The 14,632-nt window shown below is 40.1% G+C and overlaps 1 protein-coding gene across 14 annotated transcripts in view; it reads right to left on the reverse strand.

The window, feature by feature from the left end:
* The window catches only part of PPP1R12A (protein phosphatase 1 regulatory subunit 12A), a 115,497-nt gene that overhangs the window by 73,127 nt on the left and 27,738 nt on the right, over positions 1 to 14,632 (reverse strand). The window lies entirely within an intron of this gene.

The raw sequence follows: 14,632 nt of genomic DNA on the forward strand, positions 1-14,632 counted from the left end.
ACAAAAGTCCCTCTGCACTTCAAGACAGCAAGGACTCAAAACAGACTCCACGAGACTGGTATTAATTTTTTTTAGCCTAATAAATCAACAATAGCACCAAACCAAAAGACTGAAACGAGAACTGCTACTAAAAAGCTCCCAAATCCTTCCAGAGAATTATCTGTCTAATAAAAATGCAACTAAGGTATAACTTATACTTTTTAGCAACAAGCAGGACTGAAAATTCTGTTCTCCTTTACTACTGTAAAAAACACGGATTTCCTTATTTAAGCAACTGTGCTTTTCAAGATGAATCCCAAAGCTTTCCCTCACTCTGTAGTGCTGAGGCAGCAATTAAACTACACGGGAGACACACCACTGTCCTGTTTAATCAAACAAACAAAAACAGCAAGACGTTATCTCACTTCTACCCCATTTGCTTTAGTAACGTATGAACTTTAAGCTTCATTTAGAATGCAACAAAGAACTGTTTTAACAGCAAGTCTCACCTGGGCTGCTTCATCAATAATCTTTCAGCTGGACTGCAACTAGACTGCAACAGACTGCTTGCATCATTTGTTCTTCCATTAAAAACACACGCTCTTAATATAATAAATTTCAAAAACCTAAGTTCCTCCCTATCTTTTCAGGTACTCTGGAAATGTGCCTTCTTAAAGTGTTTTCTACATTACCTTTATAGTGATTTCCATCCCTATAATCAGCAATTCTTTTAATAACTGATTTATCAACATATTTCAACAATAAAGACTACCAATTCCTCAAGGTACTGCCTTCAGTTTCTTCTGGTTACTAACATCAGTACACAATGCCCATATGGTTTTAACAAGCCCTTAGATCAAATAATCACCCTTCTTTGCAAGTCATTTTGTTACTCAGAAGGAAAGGAACTAATCATAGGACGTTGTAACAGATCAGGAAGAAAAGCAGTTCAGGAAACACAGATGTTTACACTTCACAGGAGCATTAGCCAAGCCGTGCTTTACACATGTACTACATCATGTTTTTCTGGCAAAAAAGCAATTTGCCTGACCACAGATATCCTATGTATATCATAATATCCACCAGTTTAACGTATGCAACTTATATCAGAAGAACTCACAACTTCCTGAATGCTTTTAAATTCAGACCTTTCAATATTTCATCTCAATACGTAATTATGCATGTTGCAACCCTCTAAAACGCATAAAATGTGGAAAAGGATACCTTAAAATTGATTGGCATTATTAAAAACAGCCAGACCGTCTGTTAGTGACACAACCTATCAAAGAACAAACTTCACCCGTTTTTCAATTATACGTAAGAAAAGCTGGCAAGAACTACTCATAAAAATACTGTTGCTAAGTGAATCAAATGCTTACATATGCAGCACATTAAAAGACATATGACTAAGTGGCTAAAAATATTTGACCAAATTTGGGCAGTTTATTGTGCCATATATGGCAAGAATCAGGGGAGCTCAAATGGACTTCAAACGCGTTACCGCGGATCGCACATTCATGACAGGCAGAGATAAACAACCTGCAGGACTATATATATTGGGATGAGCAAAGAACAACTATTAAGATAATAAAGGAATTTACTTGTATATGCAAGTGGCAAAGTACTGGCATTGCTGGTGATCACATTTATGAAGTTTAAATAACGTTTCTCAGAACTTATTATCCAATCCGAGCAACTGCTGCAACAGTGTTTTTGCAGGACAACAGAAGCCACAGAAGATTAGGCTGATGAAGTGGAAGACAGCTGTCTAATTTAAGAATGTATCACTTTTGAGGTTCTTTAAACAAAGATTACTTAAAACTAAACCCAGTTTAAACCCAAATCTAAACCCAAATCTGCAAATTTGTCCAGGAAACCTACTGTGGACTCCAAGAAGGCTCTTACCTATCTTAAGGTGATGAAAAGTGAATGATCTTACTGGTGGAGAACATGTACACAGTATGTCCTATTCACCTCTGTCCCCAGAGATCTTTGATGGACCCTCACTCACCCTCATGACTTGCCATACGAAAGACAATTCTGACAATCAGGATGTACGTTAAGTCAGAATGTCAAGGAACAAATGTTGTTAAAGAAATTTTATCTCCTTGTTTTTCCATTTCTACTCCGATTGCCATTGTATTATCTCCCTGGTCTCTTCTAAGAGCAGTAATTATCAAGTGCCAGAATTGCCTCTATTGTTAGAGAATGACATCTCATCCCCAAAAGGAAAGTGCTTCAGAATTGCATGATAAACTTAAAGCAACAGGCTCAGAAAAGTCTGCCCTTCTACACCTCAGTAGGCCTTAATCTGGAAATTACTGAAAAGGAGAAAGTGACATACATGCTACATGCAAATAATAGGACTTCCACTGAGTGAATTAAAAAGATAATTTCTCTTGAATACGTCTGGCAGTCTTCTCACACAGTACAGGCATAGGCCCCCTTCACCTATGACTGCCACAGCCCTTCGAGAATCCATTTCCCTTCCTGGCTCCATCTCTCCTTCCCCAGTATCTCTTCAGGGCCCTCAGTTCCAGCCCACAGAGTCAGTTACTGCTAAAGCCACTTCCCAGTGCCAGCTCAGCACCAGACCTGCAAAGCACGCACATAAGGCCTCTGGGCCCAATAGAGCGGGGTGGGGATTTCCCTTCCGCCTCCTCCATTTTATGCTGCCCCCAAGTTCAGCTCCCACTCTCCTCTGATGTGGCAGAAAGGCAGTATTTCTGCATTCACTGTCCTGTCAGATCTGATGGAAGTCAGCCTGCGGTCCCCAAACTCATCAACAGCTGGACAGTGCAAACAAACAAATCTCACTTCCTTTAGTGACTGATTTAGAAACCAGGCTTATTAGTCACAAAGGAAGCAAAACAAAGCGAAGTTGATCATACAAAGTCCGCCTACCTTTTCTGATTAGAAGAGACAAAATCGCAAAGGAAACCTATTAAAGCCCGGGAACTAAAACTACTTTCTCCTTCCACAACAACCTGCAGCCTGGACTGTGCAGGGCAGCAAAGAGCAAACAAACCCAGGCAGGTCCAACCTGTCCTGGAACCAAGATGCCTATGTGAAACAAAATGACACTTTATAAACCTTTCCCAGAAATACTTTCTGATCACTCAGTATGGGGTAATCAGAAACCTGATGAACACACTGATTTTAAGTTTCCAAAAGGACTTGATATCCCAGTGTCAGCTGTGTGTGATCAAGCCAGCTCTCTTTACGATCAGGTGAAGGGGACAGACTTAAATGTGTGTAGGTAAAGTTAAAAATTGACGGTTTTAGAAGTGATCTCTACTGTGCCATGTACCTCAGTGAATATTAGGAATATCTTAGGAATCCCACAGACAGCACTCCTCCCTCTCTGAAAAAAAACAAGAAAAACAAGACTGTGTTTCTTAAAGAAAATGAACACAAACACTGTAGACAAGAACAATCAGTTAAGCAGACTGCTACCTCACATACATGAAGCTATGCTGTGTCTTACACTGAACTACAATTTTACAGCCTTTAATCAATGATGAGATCTAATGAGGTAATGAAGTTCAGAAGATTCATTTTTTACCATTATTTCTAGAAAGAGACTACAACTTGCCTTTAGCTATTATCCGGTCTGTTCCACAAATTGAGATATATTGAAAAGAAACATGGTGTGTTTAATCTCTGTCACCACGTTTCATTCTTCCTCATTTACCCTCAGTACAGAAAGCACCCGAAGATTATGAATCACAGAATCATAGAATGACAGGTTGAAGAGGACCTTAAAAGATTACCCAGTTCCAACCCCTCCCTGCCATGGGCAGTGTTGCCAAGCACTAAATCAGGCTATGCAGGAAAACAAGGTAACATGTTAGACATCAAGGTATAGAACAACTCAACCACCTTGAATTCCTGTGGAAAAGCAGAAACCAGGAGAAACCCCTCACACAGGTGCCTGTAGAATAGCTTATCTCTTCCTTTGATTCACCTAGTGAACCAAGTCTAGCGAGTCCATTGGATATAGGTACGTTGTTAATATCTTTGTTAATGTACCTAAGAACTAAATTAAGGAGAAGCATCACAGAATCACAGAATGACCCAAGTTGGAAGGAACCTCAAGGATCATGTAGTTCCAACCCCCCTGCCTGGCAGGGCCACCAAACATACACCTTTACTAGATCAGGTTGCCCAGGGCCCCGTCCAACCTGGACTTGAACACCTCCAAGGATGGGGCATCCACAACCTCCCTGGGCAGCCTGTTCCAGGGCCTAACCACTCTCCTAGTAAAGAACTTCCCCCTAACATCCAACCTAAATCTTCCCTCTTTTAACTTAAAACCATTTCCCTGTGTCCTGCTATTGTCAGCCCTTTCAAAGAGTTTACTCCCCTCCTGGGTGTAAGATCCCCTCAGGTATTGAAAGGCTGCACATCCACCAACATCCACATCCACCAGCACAGCAGGTTAAAAAGAGTTTCCTGTTCTCTTCACCCTCAGTTGCTTGGTTCCATTACATATAGCTAGGCTGACAAACTTTACTGAACTGGATCTAAACTGTATTAGAGAACCATTTAGATATTAAAATTATATAAAATAAGAAAATGACAGTAATAAGCTATCATCCTGATTAAAACTGAAGTTGATTGTATTAAAATGCTTTCTGTACTCAAAAGACAGCCTGGATTGAAATTCATGTCCAAATTCAACTACTGGAATAATAAACTCTTGCCTTACCGTGAAGCTGGGTCCATTAGAATCCATTTGCTAAAGCTTCTTTTTTCGAACTGTTTTCTAGATTTGCAACCCACTGCCCACTAATAAGCACTTATATCACATTCTGAAGCCAGTCTCAGTCTGCAGTGAGGACAGAGATTTTTGCTCAGACAGAAGAAATTAAGCTTCACTAGTCACAGTGTTTATCAGTATCTTTTATTCATCACTCCTTGGGAAAAATAAAAGGATAAGTTTAGAAGTTGAAATTCCTGATTTGTTTTTTGTTTTGTTTTGCTTTTAATGTCAATAAGTCAGTAGTCGTGAAGGTGTCAGCAGAAATTTGGTGACAAGATCCAAAGCAAATCTGAGTAACACTCCCCACATTTGTAGATCACGTGTTTAACTTTTGCATTAATTAAGAACTCAGCATATACAAATGAAGTGGTGTATGAAGGTGTATGAAATGAAATCACAAGATGTAACTAACTTCCAAGCTACAGATCTGAGGTAACCTGGCACTTACAGGCTCTGAAACAAAGGCAGAATACTCTTTTTTTGTACTTATAACTTGCTTGTGGGACATTAATCCAACATTTTCATACAAACTGTAACACCTGAAGAGCCTGATATTAGTAATGACAATGGTCAAAAACTTACTGAACACTTCCATGATAAAGAGTACTAAGAATCATCAGCAAATTTGGTCACAGAATATTTCTGATTATTGCACCTATTAACGGTTTAAGGAATCAGTATGAAACCATGTATGTTATATTTGACAACTATTCTTTTCAATACAATACATGCTGGGTAGAAAGGCTGCTGTTCAAGTTTTCAAAGATGGTAAGGAACAGGACAGGCCTGGTGTTGTAACAGAACTTGAAGCACTACTGTAGTATTAAGGATGACAAGTGTTGCTCAATTACTAAATTAAGTATAATCTTTCCAGCACTCATTTAGCCAACCCACAAGACATAGCTTATATTTTTGACCAAGCTGGGATAATACTGGATATCTCTGCATATTGATAAAATGCAATTTTTTAATCAAGTGTTTTATTTTTCAGAGTGCATTTACTAGTAAAAATGGAACAGCTTACAAGTATTCTTGATAAAACTAGTAATGTTAAATTTTTTGCCACACTTGCCTAATTTAATTTAATGGTTGGTAAATACTGTGTGCATGATGCATCTGTTATTTTCAGTTAATAATGGCCTATGACTTAAAGTCCTGCACGGTTGATCCACACAAACTTGTTAAACTGATAGTTGCCAAATTAAATAACTGAAATTAAGAAATCATTTCATAAGCATCTATTACTTCTGAAGTTCTGGCAGTTTGAAATGCACCGTTTCTATTTTTCTCGTCCAATTTGGGCACAAATACCAGCTTCAAACTCTGATGTCCCACTTCTCCAGAGAAATTTCTTGGAAACCTTTCACTTCTAAGTACAGAAAATGGGGGTCCTCTATAGATGCTTGCAGAAGCAGGTGGAGCTCCTAGGGAGAAAGCAGAACTGGAGGCTGATGCAATCTTTCATGTCCGTTCAAGTCTTAAGGGGAAGGCATGCAGAGACTATTGAAATAAAGCATCCATTAAGCATCATTACTTAAATCAAGTGCTGTATAACTGTCAGCTATGACAAAAACAGACAAATCATTCCTGAACTCAAACTTCTCTAGCTATTATTTCCACTTCGTGTAAACACCTCGTCATATGCAAGAAAGAGTGCATCTCAATAGAAGTTCGCCCAGAAGATATTTACTTTCAAATATGTGCACAGACCAGAAGCTACACACAAATGATCCCACGTTTAGCTCAAATATTCCATAAGAGCGCAATGCCATTTCTGTACTGACTACAGTTTTGCCCTGTTTTCTCTGTTGCATTGAACTATTAAATAAATCACACGCAGGTTTGCTAGTTTGCAATTTACAGTTAACATGTAACTTAATCTACAGTACAGTTCAGGAAAACGCTACAATCGATGGCCACTGAGATTAATATAATCTGCATGTTTTAAAGCTGATTTCATGGGGGTTTCCCACTATTTGAAGTTTAAAGAATGCTTAATCATGGTTCTTACCCAGGACTGTAATAGAACACACATATGCAGGTGTTTGTGTGTTTCAAGTACAGATGCAATCACTCTTGTCCTCTAACCTCCCTTTGAGATAAGTAAGGGCAACAGGAGAGTTGACCGCAATGTGGTACCTGCGATAACCAGAGATGTTCCCATTCCTGCTGGGAATCCCAGTAATAGATCAAGACTCACTCTGACAGACATTTTATGGAGAAAACAACACAGACCAATGTCTGCTTCAGTATTTTCATTCAAAAGAAACAAACAAAAACTGGCTACCTAGTATTACATATAAATTACATGAAATGAATATTACATATTCATTTTCTTGTTTAGTTTCATGCAAACGTGCTTTCAAGAACACTTGGAATTCTACTGTCCCAGTGCATTCTACAGAACAAAACTCGTTTTTAGATTCAGATTTCTTACCAGTTTTATAACAGCGCTGCAGGTGAGAGAGCACGAGCTCACTGACAGAAATGGAGAAATGAAGATCTGACTGACAGTATGGTATTACAGCTAATATGCTGCACAAATTCCCAAGACTTCTTGAACCCTAAAGGCTTGGGCATGTATATATGTACAAATCACATATGACAGATTCACGTTTTACACACACATTGTTGAAACTTCAATAGTTCAGCAGCACCAAATCTCTGGGTGCTGGAGTACGGTTGTTAAATCCACAACAGACTCTCAGGCCACAGAAACTGCTGTCTGAACAGAAAAGCATTCCACAAACGGGGCCTTCTCACTCTCCTGAGCTCAGCCTTCACAGTTTACTTTCTGTGACAGTTACAACAGTCCTGACTGATGCACTGCGCTCACTGTGACATAAATACACGGCACTCCGCGCTGTCTCCTGACACGCACAGAAGCAGTCTTCATTAGTTTAAAAATATGCTTCTTAGATCAGAAGTAAATAAAAATTTCATAAAATAAAAATAAAGTGCCAATACACAGCTATGTTTGTATTGTTACTGTTTTGGCACTTAGTGCTAGTTCTCATGACAGAAATCTGGTAATAAAATCTGTAAATGTTAAATTTGAGAAGAAGGCTGAGTCACACAGTATATGTATTCATGCCGCAGACAAATTTAAGAATATGCCAATTGTATTTCAAATTCTGGATTTTTTTTTCACCAGTAAATATAATCTTCTTTTAGCATACTGGCAAATAAACAAGCTCATATGCCAAAGCAGCTTTTCAGTTTAAAATACCTAACATTCTGATATTCTCTAACAGAATTTCTTAATCAAATTAAACATCTAGCAACACAAAAAGGCATCTAGAAAACTTATAGAATTTACATATATAAATAGGCTTGCTAAGTCCAATGTTTCTTGGATTTAATTTAAAACACATGTGCTAAGTTCCCCTTTTTACCTCCGTGTCTCCTACCTCCATAAAGTTCTTAATTATTAGTTCTTCAATGGGGACAACTCTGCTTTCCTGGAGTGAAAAGACAGGAAGAAAACAGAATGGGCTGTAAACTCTTAGGGACTACAGCAGAAAGCTACAAGTCACCTGGCCTCTTCACCCTCTGCTTGAGTGGGGCCTTGGTAGGTCTTTAGAGCTTCCTTATTTTAGCCACACAAAGTGGCAAAACTGAGTAGAATAAAAGTAATAACCCCAAATTTTACAGCATAGGAAGTTCTGCACCAATGTGCACAAGAACTTCTTTACAGTGAGGGTGACGGAGCACTGGAACAGGCTGCCCAGGGAGGTGGTAGAGTCTCCTTCTCTGGAGATATTCAAGACCTGCCTGGACGCCTACCTGTGTGACGTGGTGTAGGGAGCCTGCTTTGGCAGGGGGGTTGGACTCGATGATCTCTAGAGGTCCCTTCCAACCCCTACAATTCTGTGATTCTGTGAATTTCATAAAAGCAATGATAGGCCTCCATTCCATCAGGCAAAAAAAACCAACAAACAACCAAAAAAGCATGTGCTGATGTTTTCTGGGAATACTGAACTATCTGAGACAGACTTTCTGTGAGCTCACTTTTTCTATTTCAGTTTACAATTTTCAGGAAAAAGCAAGTTTAATAGAAGAAACCATGACTACAGGAACAAAAAGGCAGCAAGACACTGAAATTTGCCAATCCAATTTGCATCTATGCACGCCTCCTCCAATTAGCACTTGTTATGTGTGGTTTAATCCTCATCTTTATATGAAATGCTAGAAGGAAAGAAATAGTTTTAATATGCTGGCTCAGATAGCATCAGTCAAGGCTTTTAATCTGTAAGTAGGGAAATCCTATGTAAATAAACTACTGATTTGTATAGTTTAATGAAATATATAAAATAAGCATGTAAGGAAATAATGTAACCATGTTGCACCTTCATGGAAACAAAAATTAAATGAAAGGTGAGTGAAGTGGCATTGTGGATTATCTTATATGTGGGTAAAAACATGGAAGTTTATCCCAATCACTTGGTTGCTGCACATACACATATGTACATTGGGAAATTTTAAAACAGCTCAGTGCGTTTTTGATTTCAGAAATATACTGTGTTCATTTCTGATTTCAGAAATATATTCATCCACATATCTCAAGAAACGTGGAAGTGGTTTCCTCTTCTGACCTGCTGAAGATTGAAGGCATTACTCAGGAGCACCAAAGGCACAACGTTAAGCGACAAATCCCATGTCACATAATTTATGTATTTTCCACCATAGGGACACTCCTGGCATCACTTTGAACACCTCACCTGATCTGCTGTAAAAAATGTCACTGAGATCCCGAAAAGGTGGGGGACTTCCAACAGACAAACATCACCAGACACAAACTCCTCCGCATGGATAAGATTGACACAAACTGCACCTGAAGCCAAAATTCAAACCAGAGCAGGCACTTCAGGAATCTCCTGGAAGTTAAATCAGGGTGCACTCACGCTGTGCCTTAGTTAAATTTGCTAAGCAATCTTCTCCAATAGCTTACATGAAATGCGCTGCAATGCTTTAATACAGTCAGCAAAAATGTTTGTATACGCAAACAAGGAGATGATTATCGTATGTACTATAATCCTGTTAGGTATAAGAATAAAGAAATAGCATACCCCACACCAAACTCCCTTTCTCCCAAAGGCTATACAGCTGTTCATCTACATGGCTTATAACTTCTAAAAAAGGCATTTTTGCCACAGTGTAACTTAACACTCGATTTCCAATAGGCCAGTCACATCATGCAACCTGCTATGCAGACCCTCCCCAGTTAGAAGGACAAAGCTCCACATTCACTTCTGTGTTCTGCCTCCAGCCCAGCAGAATTGCCTCTCCTACCTCCAGCTCCATACGTAACACAATACCCACTTTGTGGGCCTTCTCTCTCCCAAAAAGGCCATGGCAAAAACACCAGCTTCGATATCCGATTCTTTCTGGTATATCTCTACAGAAAATACCATGGTACATGTGTCCCACTATAAACTTACTGTGACATTAATGAATGAATTCCAGGCAATCACAAGTTCGTAGGAAACCACCTACCTCCCCCAGTACATTAAAAAATGGACAGGAAGACAACAGTCAGCAACTGAAACTAAGTTTATACATATCCATCTATCAAGTCTACATACAGGACGTTTCAAAAGTGGTAAAAGAGCTTCCTTCTTAATTTTTCCAATGTGTACCACATGGATAAGAAGCAATTATTCTACATGAGAGAGCAATCTGATCAGGAAAGTACGATAGTGCAGATAAAGCCAAACAGCGCCAATTAAAAATACAATATTTACACAATAAAAATTTTAAAGGGTATAAACCAGTATTAGCTGTAGAAACTTGTAAAGGAAAGCTATAAACATCAATGAAAAGCACAGCTGGTGGGGGCACAAAGGCATTTCTTAAGTATATTAAGAATTGGGAAACAACTGCCAGCGATATGGGGATATATGTGAATAATAGAGGTGGGAGTGAATTGGCCAACTAATATCTCTACTGAGTGTTTTGACAGAAGGAGAAGGTTTAATTTGTATTACACAATAAGGATTATACACCTATCACTCTACCAGTAATAAAATCAATGCTAAAACCCCTCAAAAAACTATGTAACTCAACAGGCTTCACAGGTCTGCTGAGGTAGCTCTCCAGCCATCACTGAAGAACTCAAGGCAGCTTCAAGTCTGCTGATATTTTCTGAACAGATCTCGAAATACCTGAGAATCAGCAGAGGACTGGTAATGCTGCGTTAGCAGCCGTGCTGGTGAAAAGAATTTAAAACAACAGAAAAAAAGTCTGCGACATGTCAAGGTAACTGACATTCATTAGGATCATTAGCAGGAAGGTAACGCCATGCCAGCGCTTCAAAGGCTCACTCAGCTTCACTGCGCTTTGGCACCACTGACCCAGACCCAATGAGCAATACCCAGAGACCCAGACTGACTCCTAAAACTCACTCCTAAAACCCGAGTCTTAAACACTCAAAATACGCCAAGTACCAAAACCTCCCCATGATTTTAGCACACAATGTGTGAAAAGCCAGCAGAAAGGGAACATTTTAAGAAATAGCTCTCTAGACAGCATCAGAAACCATTATGTTTCTTCTCACAGCACAAAAGGGAAAAGCAAACCAGACTCCTCAGCTGCATACATATTCTGATACAGGAAGAAAATCCAAACAAACATATACTGACTTGCTGTAACTGTATTAAGAAAGTCACTACACCAGGAATGTTACACCTGTGGATCAGCAGTTTTAAGAAGCAGCTTAGTTTTCTACAAACTGTTGTGTGCCCCCCTGCTTGATTCTGGCCGAGCTGTGCAAATACTACGGCTCCTGCTATGCCACCTTCCCCACTGCCACCAAACACCAGCACTGTACGCTTGCAGAATCTCACATGGCAGGACTTAAGGACTCTCCAGGTCACAGCTGTTGTCACTGCCTATTTTGTGTGATAAGTACTGCCTGAAGAGGTACCGCCTGCTGTCCTCGAGCTCTCTGCTGACTCCACCACACTTCCTCCAGAGATCTTCCTATTTAAGGAGACAGAAATGCAGAGAGGAGTAGCAAGCAACTACTGTCTCCTGACACTCTTTTTTATTCCACGTTCTATTTGTGCAGTAGAAAATGTCTAGGAAGGAACTTGTAAAAGTGGAAAGGATACAGCTGTATTTTCCCCATCTTCTACAGATCCTCGCAAACCAAGTATGAAGTTAAACCTATAATCTATTTACCTCTAAGTTTTAAACTTCACGCTAGCCTACTGAAGAGCAAATTTATCTACACAAGCAGCCAACAGGAAAATGCCATACCTACATGAGTAGTCAACCGAGGGCACTCACAGGACACTCACATCACCTGCTCTTTTTCCAGGGCAGCAGACATTCACACGTTCTTATACATGGTGCAGTGGTTTGTCTCTACCACAACATGTGACTGATTTGGAAAGTGTAGACATCAGTTTTGAGGAGAAAAGGCCCTGAAAAAAGCTGGGAAATCAAAGTACGTCTTAAAACAGGCTAAGTACTTATATTGCCTCCAACAACAGCGACACTTTTCAGGGAGGCTGCACTTCAGTCACCATTTCTTCATGTGTCCTTACCAGTACATAATGCCATTTTTAACAATTCAGTAAAAGAAAACTTTGGTCAGTTACTGTAGTCAACTGCTGATAAAAACACGAAAGTATCCTAACTGAGTCTCTTGGATGCAGGAAAGTTACAGAGAAACGCTTTCCAAGCCAATAACAACTAGGCCAACAACTATGAAAATTCATTACAATCTCTGACCTTCAGAACACGACAGTGTTTCAAAGTACTTGTAAAATATCTTTCCCGTTGAATAACATTCTCCATTTCAGGATGAGTTTCAGGCAATATTCTGTTCTGCACGAGGCAGTGTTATAAAACGAGCAACGTGTAACTTCTTTGAGCTAGCGTACACTAATCACCCAGGGCATGATCCTGCAAGAGCTCACTGTTGACAAACAGGGAGGTCCCAGTCTCCCTCCTAATTCTCAACTGCACACTCCCAAAAGCACTGTCAGACTGCTGGGAAGTTAAAAACATACTGTGAGGAAGAAGCAAGAGCACACCCTTTGAGGGCAGTGAAGCGTTATTACCTCAGCCGCACCTGGTGCTGCAGCCACTTCTGACTGCTCACTCTCAGGACCAATCCTGAAGAAAAGGGTAAAATCCCTCATTTCTAATTGTGTATTAAGTACATCCTTTGTGCTGACCTCTGAGTTCTGAAAGACCGCTGACAACCCTGAATTCCACCAGGGCATAATACACAGCGGCCTTCTCTTGACCAGTAGTACTGTGTCAGTCTGAAAGAACTGAGAACCCAGAAGTCCGTTGTTTACCTGACCTTAGCAGCGTGCGTGTCATCCTGAAACTGATTGTCAATGCTTTGAAGTCTGCTTCCTGTACATCAGACTGCTCGTTAAATATTATAATTATCAAAGAGCATGGAAATGAAAGCCGGGTTTAAAAGCACTGCGTTTATTCAAAACAATGGGACTGACTTTACTAACTGCCTTTCTCCTGTAAATACTTAAGAACAGGAGCAAAAGTACAAAGGGAAGAAAAGGCAAAGAATGAAACAGATTTTATTATGTAGAGAAGGTATGTACGCTGCCTGAAAATGGGGAAAGCCCACGTGCTGCAGTGATGGGGCAGGTGGCAGTTCAGGGGCCCTGCCAGGGACACAGCAGTAGTAAGGGCAGTAGTAGGGTTTGACAGGAGGACTCCCAGCTTTCCACAATCCAAGCAAACAGACAGAGGTCCACCCAGCTTTCACTGTTACTCTCCACTCCTCCTGCAAATCAGAAGCTCCTACTATGCAAACTGTTCTCAGGAAGAGTTCTCCATTTAGTCTCATGAAATATGTAGCCATCTGGCCAGGGGCTATGCTTAATACACCTCAAAGACAGCACGGTAAGAAACTGCCTCCAGATTAAACAGAAAACTGAAGCTCACCCCCTGAAGAGCCAGGAGACTATCACTGCTGCCTTGAGCTTCTCCTCTGTGGCACACATCTTGACAAGAATTCCTGGAAGGGAAAGCTGTTCTGCCACTTAATTTACAATATTAAAGGTGCTTAAGCTTCACGCTTCTCTAAGGACTCTACTTTTACATTAAACATTATGCACAGACATATCTAAGCAATAGTAAGGCCAAACAGACAAATACCCCAGGACTAGGAAACGCTTTAATTAAAGATGCTCAAGCCAAATCAACTGGCTACACAAGCACATGACCTATGTGCAATTCCACATGATGTCCAACTGATGTCCTCTGTGTCTAAAGCATCTCTGATCCAGTCAGTCTGAGATGGTCAGTGTTCAGCTATTCAAAACGTTGGATTTTTCTTTACCGTTCACAGCTTGGTCCACAGTACTCACATTTTGTTCCAAACAGAACTCACTTCCTCATGGGCTCATCTACACATCAGTGCTTATCACCAAGGCACAAAAGAATGGCATCATTTTACAGGTGGTAAACAATGTCACCACAAGTAGTATCCCCCAATTCTTCCACACTATTTGAAATACCACAAGACCGAGATTTTAGAATAGACGTCATTTTGTATGTTTGATTAAGTTTCCTATCATTAATACTTGCAGCCATAAGTATATTCTGTTTCTGCAAAACTCCTTTCAGTCTCATACGCCATATACCATTCTCTTCCTCCCACTGACACAGCAGAAGTCTCCCACTCACCAGCACCTTTAATTGGTCTGTCTGTATTATCTCAAGAGCAAATCCTTTATCCGGGCCCTATAAGCCATGCATGATGGCATAATAAATCAAAGTATTAAAAGCTTAATGCATCAAAGTCTGAATACAGACTTTACCATCCACATTAACTACCTGGCATCCAGTACACCACCACTCAAATTCCACTATTTCGGTGTTTCCAGTATTGTCCTTTCTATC

This window comes from Coturnix japonica, chromosome 1, assembly GCF_054131305.1.
Source record: "Coturnix japonica strain WE chromosome 1, WE-NBRP24, whole genome shotgun sequence".
Lineage (NCBI taxonomy): Eukaryota > Metazoa > Chordata > Aves > Galliformes > Phasianidae > Coturnix > Coturnix japonica.